This window comes from Amblyomma mixtum, chromosome 9, assembly GCF_055824585.1.
Source record: "Amblyomma mixtum isolate Tamu chromosome 9, ASM5582458v1, whole genome shotgun sequence".
Taxonomy (NCBI): Eukaryota; Metazoa; Arthropoda; class Arachnida; order Ixodida; family Ixodidae; genus Amblyomma; species Amblyomma mixtum.
In genome coordinates this window covers 54,137,153-54,151,355 of record NC_143020.1, presented here as the reverse complement: position 1 = coordinate 54,151,355, position 14,203 = coordinate 54,137,153, and the positions used below count along the sequence as shown (strand labels likewise).

Sequence of the window (14,203 nt, the reverse complement as noted above, 5' to 3'; positions counted from 1 at the left end):
TTGCCCAGAAGAGGAGCTTCAAAATTGAGAAGCCGCCCACTATGGCGAAAACAAAGGAAAACAATGTGGTAAGCAGTGGAAAATGTGTCCGTGTTTCAGAAAGAAGTTGCAACCGTGGAACAAGACCGCAGCTTATCGCAGAGAACAATGTGGGGTGCAGAGATCCAGCACGGCTAGAGGTTTTTCTCAATGTCAATAAATATTTCATAATTTGTTTTCGCCGTGAGGGAGAGTCGTTAAAATTGGCCCATGACGTAGGCCAGAAAGACTCGGATGATGCAGTCACGTGTTTACAATCCCTTGTATGCGTCTTCCTATCAGTCGTTACTACCCTCCTGAGAGCAATATAAGCCCGTAGTGTGTGGACGCTTCCCTGCAGTAGCTTCAAATCAGCGGCACTACCTGGATCCTCTGGTAAGTCGTCATCAATGTCCTCCCTCCTCTAGACATTTGCAGATGACCACTGAAACATTAGTATCACTTGAATTCAGATTCACCTTTTAATGCCAAATTATGAAAGAACAACACCTCTACTGCTTGCCGTTTTCAAAAATGTGTTAGTCACTTTCAAAAATGTGTTAACGCGCCTCTCATTTCTAAAAAGGTAGTCTGTTGAAAAAAGGGAACATTGGGCATTTGGCATACGTTACGCATCCAGCCCCAGCTATGTGGAGAACCAGTCCCAAGGTGTTTATTCCTATCAAATGTCACAAACAGTTGCTCTTGCTTCGACTCAGGCGGAGAATCAATTTGTAGCACACGGAAGGCATCCATTGAAAGCAGTGCATTCATATTGTCCGTGTTACTTGTGCTGTTGTTTATACACCGCCTTCCTTTGTAGAACTGTGAAGAAAAACTGTGACCATCCTAACAATACCCCTTGCGAGGCTAGTTGGCTCACCACGCTTTCTACAGAGAAGAAATTCAACTTTGCGAGATAGCTGTGCCCTGCACTATAGATATGATATGCGCCGGAGCTGCTACTGTCATTTCTGCCTACCTTTTCAATGAAAGCACAAAATTTATTTTTTTTCGGAAACCGACATGACCCTTCAATTTCCCCAGTGTCCTTTCCATAATAAATGCAGCTATGTTCAGTGTCTGATTGCTTTCGAAAATCAACCTGGAGACTGAGACATCACTGCCACAGAAATTCGTGCAGCAGCTCAGGGCAGCAGAAGAAGGCTGAGGTGGAGGAAAGAACTTTTATTATGCAAAATAAATGGTCTTTCACCACCCTCCTCGGCAAGAGGCCGGTGAGGCGGGAGGCATCGCTATAGATGCTGGTCGCCAGGTCTTGTGTCCCGGTGGACTCTTCTGCCAGTCGGTAGGAAAATTATTCTTGAAACATGCATTTCAACGCAAACCCGGAGGACGGGGTGCCCTAGCCTACAGAAAAATGTTTCAACAAAGCAAACTACCTTAATCGGGAATATGGTAGCTAAACTTGACGAGGGTCATACAGGTTCTTTCGTGCGAGGAACAAAGGTCGGATCATAATATTCGCGCTGCCGAAATAACCTTCTTTTAAGTGAACTTGACACCAGTGGTTTTCTGCAGAAGCGGGTCAAGAGAGTTCTGTCACACACTTGAAGGTGCGACAGCGACGAAATCGAATCCGCTCCTGCGTCAGTTCGCCTCCTCCAGATAACCCGATTTCGAGAAGTGACCGGCTCCTGCGGAGGAAGCCTGCTGTGTGCGCCATTGTCTTGAATTCGAAATGAGAAAAGCAGACCCGGCTGCCACGGAGTCATACCCGCTGGAGTTAACATGATCCGGACAGGGGATTTCAATCCGGATGCTTCACCCGACCCGACATTCTCCAGTTCATGAAAACGCGTAGACAACCGAGCCAGCTCCGAATCCGGTGTCAATAACAGTAGACATATCTACAAGCATCTTCACAGCACAAGCGGCGTCCTGCTGTGTTGTGCACCCCCCCCCCCCCCCCCAAACGCTCCTGTCGTCAAGCATTCGCAGCACAGAAAATGGACAGGGAAGCTCCGGAAGGTAAAAAATGACAACGGCGCTAGTGGTTTTTTCCTTTACCCTTAGCGCCAGCGTGGTCAAACTATTATAGCAAACGTCTATAATGATGAAGATGACAGCGATCAATATTCAAGCATATGAACTCGTGTGTCAGTGCAATAGCTTATACTAAAGACTAAAAACAGCGACAGACCCGGGACGGAGGCAGGCGGAAACAATGGGCGCTACCTGCAACTGCAAAAAAGTGACTTCAATAGATAGATTCCACATGTGACCCCACTGCCAATAGTACTATAAGACGAAGATATACATAACAAAACAAGATTTTCTGAGAACCTTGAAAGATGAGATACTCAGCATTGAAATTAAGAAATGAAAAGGCTCCACACAAGTTGTACCTGAAAAGGATACTACTTCCGAAGTTAGAAAAACGACAACCCAACATAAATGTGATGAATTAAAACACCGCATCATAAATGACACAAAATGCACAAGAAAAAAAAGGTTTTGTAACAAGGAAATCCCATTCCCTTTCGAGGATGTATATAGAAGACGAGCTAGCACATTCATCCAGTTGCGAGTGGCAGTGACCATCTTACGTTCTAGACGATGGGCGCAATAAAGCCCCTATGGTTGGTCGTATTTTAGGAAGTATTCTTAGGTTCATTATCAGAGCAGCTGTAATCGGGCAAAGCATAGAATATCCAGATAATTCTTAAAGCCATCTTCGCCGCATTCATAATGCCGGCTACAATCGTGTGTAAAACAGTTGCGGAATCAGACGCAACTCTGTGCATATTAAACGTCTAGAATTTCGTTTCCAATTTTATAATCACCTGGCGCGCTCCCAGCGCAGAAATAATGTCGAAGAATTAACTTCATTCTGAGCACTCAACCTTCTCTTACTTTTAGGCTGCAGATATGTTGGTGCATCTGGCAATCCTACTACTGCCTGCAGGTAAGCGTCAATTCCTTTCTTCGCTCTTTCACGAACAGAAGTCACCTTAACAATCCTAAGACTACCTAGTGGGTGATCTTTTTTGGGGGGCCCATCACCCTCAGGATCAACCGAAAAACTGTGGCGTGTTTTAAAAGCAACGAACACTTCCTCCCGATACTCTAAAAGCCATATAGCTTCGTATTGCAAAGCCACCAGGCTTCTGTGGCGTACCACGCGCCCAGAGTTTTAATGCTTCGCGCTCATCGTGAAACCTGTGTGTAGCGCAGTGGGGACCTTTGTAAGCGGCAGTGCATTGACTGCAGGATATTATCGAAGCAGTCGACTGGTGAGGAAAGTATGACTGCTGCGGTTGCGCGTGAGGTGAAGGACAGCGCCTATTGCCAAAACTACAAAATAACCAATCTTAAACTCAGGACTAAAAACATACAGAGTCACACCTGGACTAGCTACATAGACATGCAAGGAGACAGAATTGTAGCTAAACTGTTAAATATTGTTTTTATCGCTCAACAGAGAGGCCGCTATGGAAAGAGGAAATAGCATTAAAGGTTCAGTTTAATACATCTTCGAGATTAGAAGCCCATGGAGAAAAAAAAGCTTAAAAAGGAGCCTAATGGGATGTCTTTCAAGCCTGACCATAAAAGAAAATATTCAAATGGCCGCCGATTGAGTGTTACTAGGGAAATGCGTATTAAACTAGCTAGAACTTCGGTTTTTGTTCGAGCTTCGGCAAAATCGGACACAGGACAGAGGCAGGACTTTTGCAGTTTTTTTTGTGTGTTTTAACGTCCTCCCAATTGGCCTACAAATGTATTTTCCTAAGGTACAAGATATGCCTGGATGTTTGTTTTGATGCCACACTCATAGGCCTTGGTAAGTGCCCCGCGTTGCTGGTGTCTTCCCTCAGCTACGACGTCCTTCTCATCCTGCAAGGCCTCCAGCCTGCTAATGCCATTAACACTTTATTGAAAGCACTTCAGTCCGCAAGCGAACGATACCGCAATGAACAGCACCTTATTCATATGGAAACAAGACGGCGGCGAGAGCGCCCAGCACTACGTCGCCGACATACTCCTCCTGGACAATAACTGCAACTTCGGCGCAGCTATATCATTTGCCGGCCAACCGAGCGCTGCGGTCGTGGGACCCGCCCAAGAGGAGTAATTTCGAGAAACAAGGAGTGCCATGAAAGAGGCTATTCTTTCATTACCGCCAGCAGAAGCCATTGCGCGATGAATGAGACACGTCCTCTCAGTTACTGAGGCTGTGCTCTCGCATCGCTTGAGAGGGAAAGATTATCAAATTGATTTTTATTGCGAAAGCAATGCTGCTCGAGGTTTCCGCTCTTGGCCGTCGTCCCGGAGAATTCACCATTGACCTTTAGTGTGACCTATGTGTGACGTAATACCAGCTGTTGAAAAGCGGTGCCTCAACTCGGCTCGTCGCGATCGTCCCAGCGAATCCTTCATGCCGCAGCTGCGCGCCGCTGCTGCGAGGGGCGCTCGCTGCACGTGACGTCATGCCAGCTGTGGAAAAGTGCCCCCCCCCCCCCCCCCCCCCCCCCCCAACTCGGCTCGTCGCGATCGTCCCAGCGAATCCTCCACGCGCCGCTGCCGTGGGGGAGGCGCTCGCTCTACGTGACGTCATGCCAGCTGTTGAAAACCGGCCCCACAACTCGGCTCGTCGCAGTCATCCCAGCGAATCCTCCACGATATGTCGAATGACGTGTATAAGGTGAAGCTGCAACGATGTGCTGCAGTTAAGAAGCGGCGGCGTGCAGAAGGAGCAGATGAAGAGCGCGAACAACGTTTAGCTAAACGGCGTGCATATTATGCAGCCAGGCGAATGCGTTCAACATCTCTTGATCTGGGTGCTTGTTTTCGCAATCCACTAGGCTTAACCAAGCTAAGCCTCTGCCAATTTTTTTGCAAACGTTGGCGTCGTCTGAGCGCAATTACTCAATATTAGAAAACCAATTCCTAGTTTTCGTTCCCATAGCAAGTTCCGATATTACTTGATCCGAAACTTCTTCCCATTGGTAGCTGACCACAAGCCCATGGGCGTTTTCTTTCTATATAGCACCCCTGCATTACACAAGCGAAGGGTACAGACAACTCGAACTCCTTCTGGCTATAAACAAAGTGCCCTGGCAGTTTTACTCTTTGCAGGAGGAGGAGTTTGACTAAGTGGGAAATTTGAGCGGAGTAAGTTGCAGCTAGAGTGAGCACAGTAACCGGGATACTGGATCAAATAGAGTACAAGTTCTTAGAGCGTGATGATGTGAAGTTAGAACATTTGACGTAAGTGGTTAGGCGATCGTCACGGTTTCCAGCCTTTTTTTCAACAACGACACGAGTCTACTGTAAGTAATGTGCTGCTGTACTGGGGTCACCGAGTTATTTTGCCCGAAGCGTCTCGTCTATGCTTATTACAAGAATTTCGTGACACACATCCTTGGATGACGTCATTGAAGAGCCCTCCCCGCTCTGTTTTTTGAAATCAGGGCTAAAACCGAGACACTGCGAACCTTTCGAGACGTCGCCCGTAGTGCCCGTAATATTTGCCGCTACCTACGGCGCAGGATCCTACGAGCTGACCAAACCAATTGCCGTGAGTCTCGCTTACATAATCAATATGCGGGACCACTTCAATTCCCCGTGATTTTTATTCTTTTGAACACCGAAAAGACATGAAATGAGGGGGAACCTCCGTACTCTAATATGGCTGGAGTAACCCTTAAAGCTCTGTGTAGAATTCTAAAGTGATTCGATTTGTCCCACACTTTGGTGTCACACAATGGTGCGCAGACTTTGAGTGCGGCCAAGGCATGGTTTTTGAATCTGAACTACGTGCACCATCAGAGAACCCCTTATTGGCTACAGTTCAGTGGTATGAGCTATAAAAAAGGGCTAAAGAATACCAAACTGGGCACCGGGCAATTCCTGCGGTGGTGTTGGGTCTCGTCAACATAGGACGGTATATCGCCTGCGGACGGGTTGCTCGGTTTTAACCCTCGAACTCTGCTGTAAGCCCATTTTGCATTTCATGGAGAGACAGCGGAGATCGACCTCCGGCCAAGATTCCAGCTGAGCTGCCTCTATTGTCGTGAATGTTTGTCAAGTCGTAGGCTTTGCCAGCGAGATAAAAATCCCCGTAGAATCAACTTATTTACGCCACCAGAGCCCCGTGGCCTTGTGGCGGCATCAGAGCTTGCCCATCAGATTTTGCGGCAGCTGAGCACCATACCAGGTGGCAGTTTAATTAATTGATCGGGATAGTTTGGTCGGGAAGGGCAACCTGGGTGGCACAAGTCCCACTGGCGGCAGACCTGCCATCGCAGGGCAGTGGCGCATCGCTTAACAGCTGTACCCCTGCGCCAGGAGTGGCATGAGGACTCCCGGGGATAAATGAAGGCTAAGTATAAAATGACTTATTCCGCGTAATCTGACTTAACCCACTATCGCTATCGCATCCACCCTCAAGGCGGAGCTCAAGTGTCCCCTCCAGTTTTTTTTTATTATTTTTAAACGTACGGGGGAATCGTCATAGCTGTTTTTCTCTGGTGGATAAACTTACTTTTGCCATCACACACTACAAGGTTTTCACCATTTCTTTTCTTCATCATTGCAGCTGCTTGCTCTTGGGAAGACAGCTGGCGTTCAAACTTCGTCATCGACCGATTTTTGCCCACCGTCGGTTTGGTCCAGATTCCGCTCCACGACATCTCATTCGACGTGGACCATGAGGGCGGGATGATCACGGGTTTTGTGGAGTTTCACCTCCAAAAAGGAACCTTGGGAAACTTGCAACGAAGAGTGAGTAAACACTTTAATTAAGTACAATCATTCTCAAGTTCTCTCAACAATTTGCTGGGGACCGATAAAAATACCAAGTGATTTTGGCTCTAAATTTCGGTAAAGTCTTAAGAGCATCGCCCGACAACAGTGGCGGACTTGAGATCAAGCGCAAACCCGAATCTATGCGAGAACTACCGAAAGTTCCCTCCTAAAGGTAGCCACCTGAAAGAAAAGAAACTTTTCAGTGTAGAAAATGTAAGATTCCAACCCAAAGCCCTTCAACCAATCCCTCTCCCGACGCTTGCTGTATATCTTCAGCCTTGTCATCTTTTATCCCCTCATTTTACGGTTCCAAATGCTCAGTGCCAGTTGCGCTGCTTGAGTTACTTTGCAAGCGATCCTGTAGAATTAAAATAGAGAAAATGCAAACAACGTCAGCAATGGTAGCTTTATGTAGCCGCCCAAAAAGCTGAGAGGGCGGCTAAGGCAACCAAAAGTGTCAGTAAGGCCTATGAAGAATGGTCGAGATCTGTGCCACGTGAATCACCACAACTAACGAATGACGCTGAGCGCACTTCTGGTTGGGAAGAGCTGACACAGATCAACGCGATGACACGTAAAGCACCGAAAGCGCCGAAGGAAGACGAGTATGTTGCCCAGATAAGAAAAGAACTAAGTGGCATAGGTCCCTGATGCTGCGAAACTATCCGGGCACATCATACGAGCAGCGGGTGAAGACAGGGGCTTTAATAAAAGTCTGCTGCTACGACCATCTATGAGCCGTTCTAGGATGCGCTACGATTTTCCTGCAGTACAGTCTATGAGCATGCCTTATCTCCACGACGTGAAGTATGCAGGCACTCCTGTAGGGCTCGTCGCTTTCAAAATGTTTTAGACGGTCATATGAACCCTGCTGCATTCCTCTTACGTGTATATTGAAGCCGAGGCGACCTTTCTTTTCCGTGGCGCCTGTTCTCTCCGTGAATATTGTCTAAAGAGTGCCATAAGTGAATGTAATCCCACCACATCACCCGGTAGGTAGTTGGCGAATGCGTGAAGACATGTAGCCAAGGGCGTGAATGGCACAGTAAGGGGAGTAATGAATATGCCCTCCCAGGGATAACCTATAAGGTTTTAGGCGTCCAAATTAATCCCGCGACACGATGCATGCTAGTTTCTGTAATCTGAGGTTTCAAGTGGGCTGCATCTTTGTCTATTAATGGAGATCAGTGTTCCTCTACTATATATAAATAAGGCTATGGCGTGAAAACTTCTCTTCCAGTTAAACTTGGCAACGACGTTTCGTGACTCACTACATCTCATAGGGGCGTTATTCAGGTCCCACTTGAGCAAAAACCGCCGTGCGGGCAACTAATTGGGCGAATGGAAGGAACGTCATTTGTCGAGATCGTAAGTGAGGAATACTTCCTGCTGACAGCTCGTTATTACGTAACACAACTGAAATAAGTACATTAGGAAGCATCGTTTATTTTTCATTCTCCTAGGTAATTGTGATGAGTTGCTGATGAGTGCATGTTGTTATTGAACTGGCCGTCAGGGACTGAAGACGCAGCGAACGGCTGGTCTGTAGGTAAAAAAATATCGCAAATTGCGCAAATTTAACAAAAAAAAAATTGTTTTCGCGACATTCATCCTTGTCCTCACTTTTTGTTGTTTTCTTTGGGAAATATTCGGGACCAGAATTCTGTGCAACGGCACAAGAATTCACATGAATGGCGCCGCTTCGAACAAGTAGTTATCCAGAGAGGGTTCCCTAACTGAAATACTCCACCGACATGGAGGCATGAGTCGACTTTCCGGAAAGTCCCGTCTCATACATTGCGCCATTAGAACACGTGTTGTAGTTAGTTAATCATTTCCATTTCGTACCTATTACGATCAAGGTCCCGGTAATTAGGCTGGAATACCAATGGCACGAAAAATGCGCACTGTGGGGGATGAAGTTTTGTCACCAAAATTCATATTTCTCTCCTCTCACTAGCTCTAGGACCACAAGGAGCGCTGAGCTATGGCTGGACTCACCCGCTTTAATTTATTTTTAGCATAAGAGCGAGCTTTGAGTCGGATTTCTACTTACCCTTTGCCGCCGTACCCCTGGAAAATGTCTGAATTTAAAAAACGAAAAAGTACCGATTTTAGAGCGCAGTTCTTTGGCGCCCAGTCCTGCGTTTCGTGGCGTCGTCGTCGCCGTTGTCACTCGTAACCAGCTCCACAGCCGGGACAGCGCGCTGCGCATGGCGCTGCGCTAGTTCGACGCGCTCCTGGCGCCATCTCCCGCGACCCTCCGATAACTCAATTGCTCTGTTCGCTCCTCCTCCAATGCCACCCCTGGGCGGTGGCATTCAGAGCGCCGCGTCGGTGGCGGCGAACTTCGATATGTGCATCGTCCGATCCGAAACGCATAGCCGCCGCCGTTCGCCTCTGTGAACTGCCTGTCTATACAAATAGTTTATACTCTGCCAGTTCTTTCTGAGCCATGAGCGAGCCAACCGGTGGAAGTCCTTCGTCTGCCGCTGATGCCAAACGTGCTGCCAAAATCCAGAGGTGCGCGCAACTGAAGCAGAAGCTTACCATCACCGTCGTCGAATTCTTTGTCTCAGACTATCAAATACCTGAAGCAGCTGATGAGCTGCGCTCAAATTGCGAAATAGGGAGCAACGTAATCGTCTGCAATTTTTTTTTGTTTTAAACAGCTTCCTCGGTTTAACACAGCATATGCATGGCTGCAAGCCCCTTCGTTGACTCGCGCGTGGCATGAGCATTTATAGTGCGAACTTCGTTATCTACTTAAATTCAATTTTTCCAATGCTTAGATATTTCTGATTTTTATCTCCTATGCTTCAGGTTGCATAACCACTCCGTTTGCTCTCTTGGTAATCTGCATCATTTCTTCTTAGTTTCGATCGTACTCGTCCTTAATTACTGCGTTCTTTGAACATCTCGTCTTGCTAATATTCTGCTCATTGCTTGTCACTCAAATGCGCCTTGATAATTCTGTCGGGACATACGGCCATGGTGCTGTGCTTTCAAGCGATATTGATAGTGGCTTAGCTCTGCTATGCCATGCGCAGTAGCTCGCAGCGGCGAGCGCGCGCGGTGAGGCACGCCAGCTGTGAGTAGTAACATCACTTGCTCCTCGCGCATGCGCTGTATAGTCGAGCAAGAGAGCACGCGAAACGGTGATACTGTGGCCAATGTAGCTCATGCTACAAAAGGACATTGAGATTGCGCCCTATACTACAAGATTTTCGCCTACAATGGAAAGTTCTAAGGTTCCATGTGATCTTTCAGTGCTCACAGGACTGTTTAGCCTGCGGTAGAGGCGAATGAGAGATCACCACGCAGAGCTGCCCCGTTCACCGAAGTCTGTTCATAGAGCAGTGTGCTATAGTGCGGGGTGTATATGCTGCTCGAAATCAGCCTCCTGCCTGGCTCCCTTTCCTCGATGCATGCGTGTCTCCAGGAATTTTGACGAGCTGACAAAATGAGAGCTGGATGCTGGTGTGATTGTGTATTACTGGTTGGGTGATGCGACATGGTTAAGTCGGCCTTGAAGCCTGTCAGTGTGGGTCTACCTCCATACAATAAAGAAAAAAGAGCGGTTTTGTGGCCTAAGGGTTGTGCGCTCGCCTATAAATATGAAGGTCCATGATTCGATTCCCCGCACCTTGGAAACCAAATTTTCTTTGCTGATGACGTCCTTGGGAGTTTGTGGACCACTTTTTTTCGACGCCGACACGACCCGGAGTTTCATTGCTAGTGGCCATATAAGGCTTTCACTTATTAAGCGTTTCTTATAAAATGCGGGGGGCACATTGTTAGAGTGCGGATATTATATGTGTGTCATGTCCACGTTTCCTTACGCAGGTGCGACGAAGAGGGGACTGCAGACTGTTTGACCTCACTAAAAAGAACGAAATAGGACTGAATATCTGCTGCAACTTTAGTCCTCTGGGCTTGGTCGCGAAGTACAACGCTCAGGTCATAGTCGACAGAAAAACCACTTCGACTGTCTTCGAAGTGCTCGTCGATGACGGCAACCTTCACGTCTGCATCCACCCGGAAAAAAGCGACTGCCCGAAATGTACGTTATGTACAAGCGCGCACGACTAGGAATATTTTTTCCTGTTTGTGCTTCTCAGCAGTGCATCCATTTCCTCCATCTCCTTACTTTTCTTCAATCGTTTCAATTTCTCTGACTTAGACAATTTTTCTGACTTTATTGTTGTCGTCATTGTCCTTTGTGAAAACGGCAATGCGCACAGCTTTTTTCCCCTCGCAGGGATGGCCGATATCAAGGAAGGCGGTAAATGTAAGTTGCAAATTTCTATTTGTTCTAAAGTGCGCATGCATCCCTTCCATAACAATCTGTAATGTAGTCTTTGTCAAAAGTAACCGGGCTGCACGGTTTGCTTCTAGCTTGTATAACGGAGCCCTTGTGGCTTTTCTAAAAATCAAAACGAGTTGGAAGCAAGAAGACCCCCAGTCCTTACTGTTAATGACTATCTCAGCTTCAGGAAAGCTGTAAGGGCTTCACTGTACAAGCTAGAAGCAAACCATGTAGCCTGGTTACTTTTGACAAAGGCTGTAAATTTCCAAGTATTTAACTGTGAAGGTTCATGGCTATGAAAGCAGTCACTGAATTTATGTACAAAAGAAAACAGGACGAATGAATGCCAAATATAAAACTGAACTCTAATCGCAGTATTTAAATATTAGGTTAAAAATATTTTGAGCCAGTCATGTCGGAGCATAATAGAGTACACAGCATTCACATCTTTGCTACAGCCTAAAAAGTGTTAAAGACTCTCCCAGTCAGCAGGTGCTTAATTAAGATCACCGGTGCACAATATATCACTCTGTATTTTTACAGAAGAAATAACTTCACGAGTCGTCGTCTGCCCATTGATGCGGGGTCTTCCGTGCATCCACGGCGCTGATCGAAACAACAGCAGTAACACTTCACGAACAGCGACCGTGTAAATTACGAAGGCACTTCAGACTACTTACGCGCTTTGAATGCGAAAGCTTTGTTTTTATTGTTATCATATATTTATTTTAATTTTTTCACTTGCGGATGACATACCTGCTCATCAGCATACAGTAGTAATGCAACGCATATACTATGTTCACTTTGATCGACAAGAAATAGCGTGGTTTTGTGGCCTATGATTGACGTGCTTGCCAACCAATCTGAAAGTCCTGGGTTCAATTGCCCGCACATTGGGGAGAAATTATATTTCAGACACGCTAGTTGCGCGAAACACACACACACAGACACACAAGACAGGATGAGGGAGGATTGCGCTCGTCCCGTACCCTGTCTTGTGTGTGTGTGCGTGTGCGTGCGTGTGTGTGAGTGTGCGTGTGTGCGTGTGTGTGTGTTTGTGTGTGTGTGTGTGTGTGCGTGTGTGCGTGCGTGTGTGTGTGTGTGCGTGCGCGTGTGTGTGCGTGCGTGCGCGTGCGCGTGCGTGCGTGCGTGCGTGTGTTTGTGTGTGTGCGTGTGTGTGTGCGTGTGTGTGCGTGTGTGTGTGTGTGCGTGTGTGTGCGTGCGCGTGCGTGTGTGCGTGTGCGCGTGCCTGCGTGCGTGCGTGCGTGCGTGTGTGTGTGTGTGTGTGTGTGTGTGTGTGTGTGTGTGTGTGTGTGTGTGTGTGTGTGTGTGTGTGTGTGTGTGTGTGTGTGTGTGTGTGTGTGTGTGTGTGTGTGTGTGTGTGTGTGTGTGTGTGTGTGTGTGTGTGTGTGTGTGTGTGTGTATTTCGCGCAACTACCGTGTCTGAGGTATTGAACCAACTAGCCCGACAACACGTTCTACTGAAATAATATATTTCTCTGTGATACCACAGTGGCACCATCTCAGATTTTTCGTGGCCACTGTTTCGGTAAACAACACCTGGTTTTGTCGCCCATGAGCCACATAATTCTTTGCACTAAAAACATTAGATCGATTTGGCGAGATGGTGGCAGCATTTGGCGCAGCTCTTCTCTAAAGTTCTCGCGGTAGATGCCCCGCAGAATGTCGCCACTGGCCACCATCACGAGAGGGGGACTTACGGTGATTCGTAGCTCTGTAACCGTGATTGCGAAATAAGGCATATTTACGCTCTTCGCTCATGCAGGTCTCAATGGTGCATTCTGCCACTGTTGTAGTTCTCTGAGAAAGACCGGCGGTAACTTGCTCCCTAACTCCTTCGAGCGATGCAGTCACCTTTCTTGGTTACTACTTTGCATGGCACGTTCATGAAATCATGGTGTCTTAGTTGTTGTCCGTGTCATCCACAGAAGCGCCGGTGCTGGAATATAGCTTGCTGTTCAAGCACATAGCTCCTGGCATAAGAAGCGCTGCGCGGCGGGACATCGCCTGACAGTATCTGTTGTTGAACACGGTTTTCAATACTTGAACATGTAAACGGTAACAAATTGCTCATCCAATGGATAATAAAGCGCTTTTCTATTGTTTAAGGAATTATCAATTGTTATTTATTAATTATTTTCATAACTGATCATTGCTTCAATTTTTGTTCTACCATTCGCTGTAATGAAATGTTTGTTTTTGCGCCGCTTAAATATACACGAACAGTTTTCTCTCCGTTACGCGAAGCATGAAAACGCGAAGGAAAACACTGAACATTCTCCTCCTGAGCGCCACCGCCATGACTGCATCTACGCAGGCACTGACATCTATCTCTACAATATGTTATGGCTGTCCGCCAAGCTGCTGCCGCTCAGCGTGTCCATGGACCTCCCTGCCGGCGTCATTAAGCAGTTCGAGAAGGAAGTCGCTTCTCAAACTAAGATAGAAATCGCTCGTGCATTGAATACTACTTACAAGCATGCATTGCTGGTAAAATCACACACAATGAAAAAATCTGACTTCACTGATTAAACACGGCTGGCATTGCATAAATGCTCCTAAGTCTTAGAAAAACAGCTAAGCACCGACGTGGAATAAAAGTGTTTGCCAACTGTGAACATTTAGTTGCTTCCTTGTGTTTCTTTGAAATGCATGACTTGTCTTTGGTTCCATAACATTTTTTTTTTTTTTTCGAGAAGTCTGCCATGAGGCACAAGTTGAGAGAAGGGGGAGTGGAATGTAGGGTATGGAAAGTTAAAAGAGGAGGTGGAGACCAGTTTCGGCGAGGTAGTCGCATATGCTGCAGGTATACTGATTGTTCATAGTCCACTTCACGTAGTCTCCTTCGCAGTTCCACCGCAGACCCACCTCCCTGAGGAGCCGTTGTCTAATAGCGGCCGTCGCTGGGCAAGTCCACAACAGGTGCCGCACATCACAAGTGCCCAGTGGAGCGCCGCACTGACGCACCTGTCAGTTGCTGGCAGATCTTTATCACGCCACCAATGACGGACAGATGGGGTCAGAGCCGCCCTCGACCGAATCCGGCGCACTGATAAATGCTCCTGTCGAGTAAGGCTACGGGGG

The 14,203-nt window shown here is 47.2% G+C and overlaps 1 pseudogene across 1 annotated transcript; it reads left to right on the top strand.

Annotated features, from left to right (window-relative positions):
- Positions 1–273: 273 nt before the first annotated feature.
- LOC149329052 (uncharacterized) lies at positions 274–13,737 on the top strand (annotated as a pseudogene). Its single transcript, XR_016285827.1, has 6 exons — positions 274–414; positions 2,902–2,947; positions 6,581–6,765; positions 10,636–10,852; positions 11,051–11,080; positions 13,437–13,737. The product of XR_016285827.1 is annotated as an uncharacterized LOC149329052 (transcript).
- Positions 13,738–14,203: the final 466 nt, after the last annotated feature.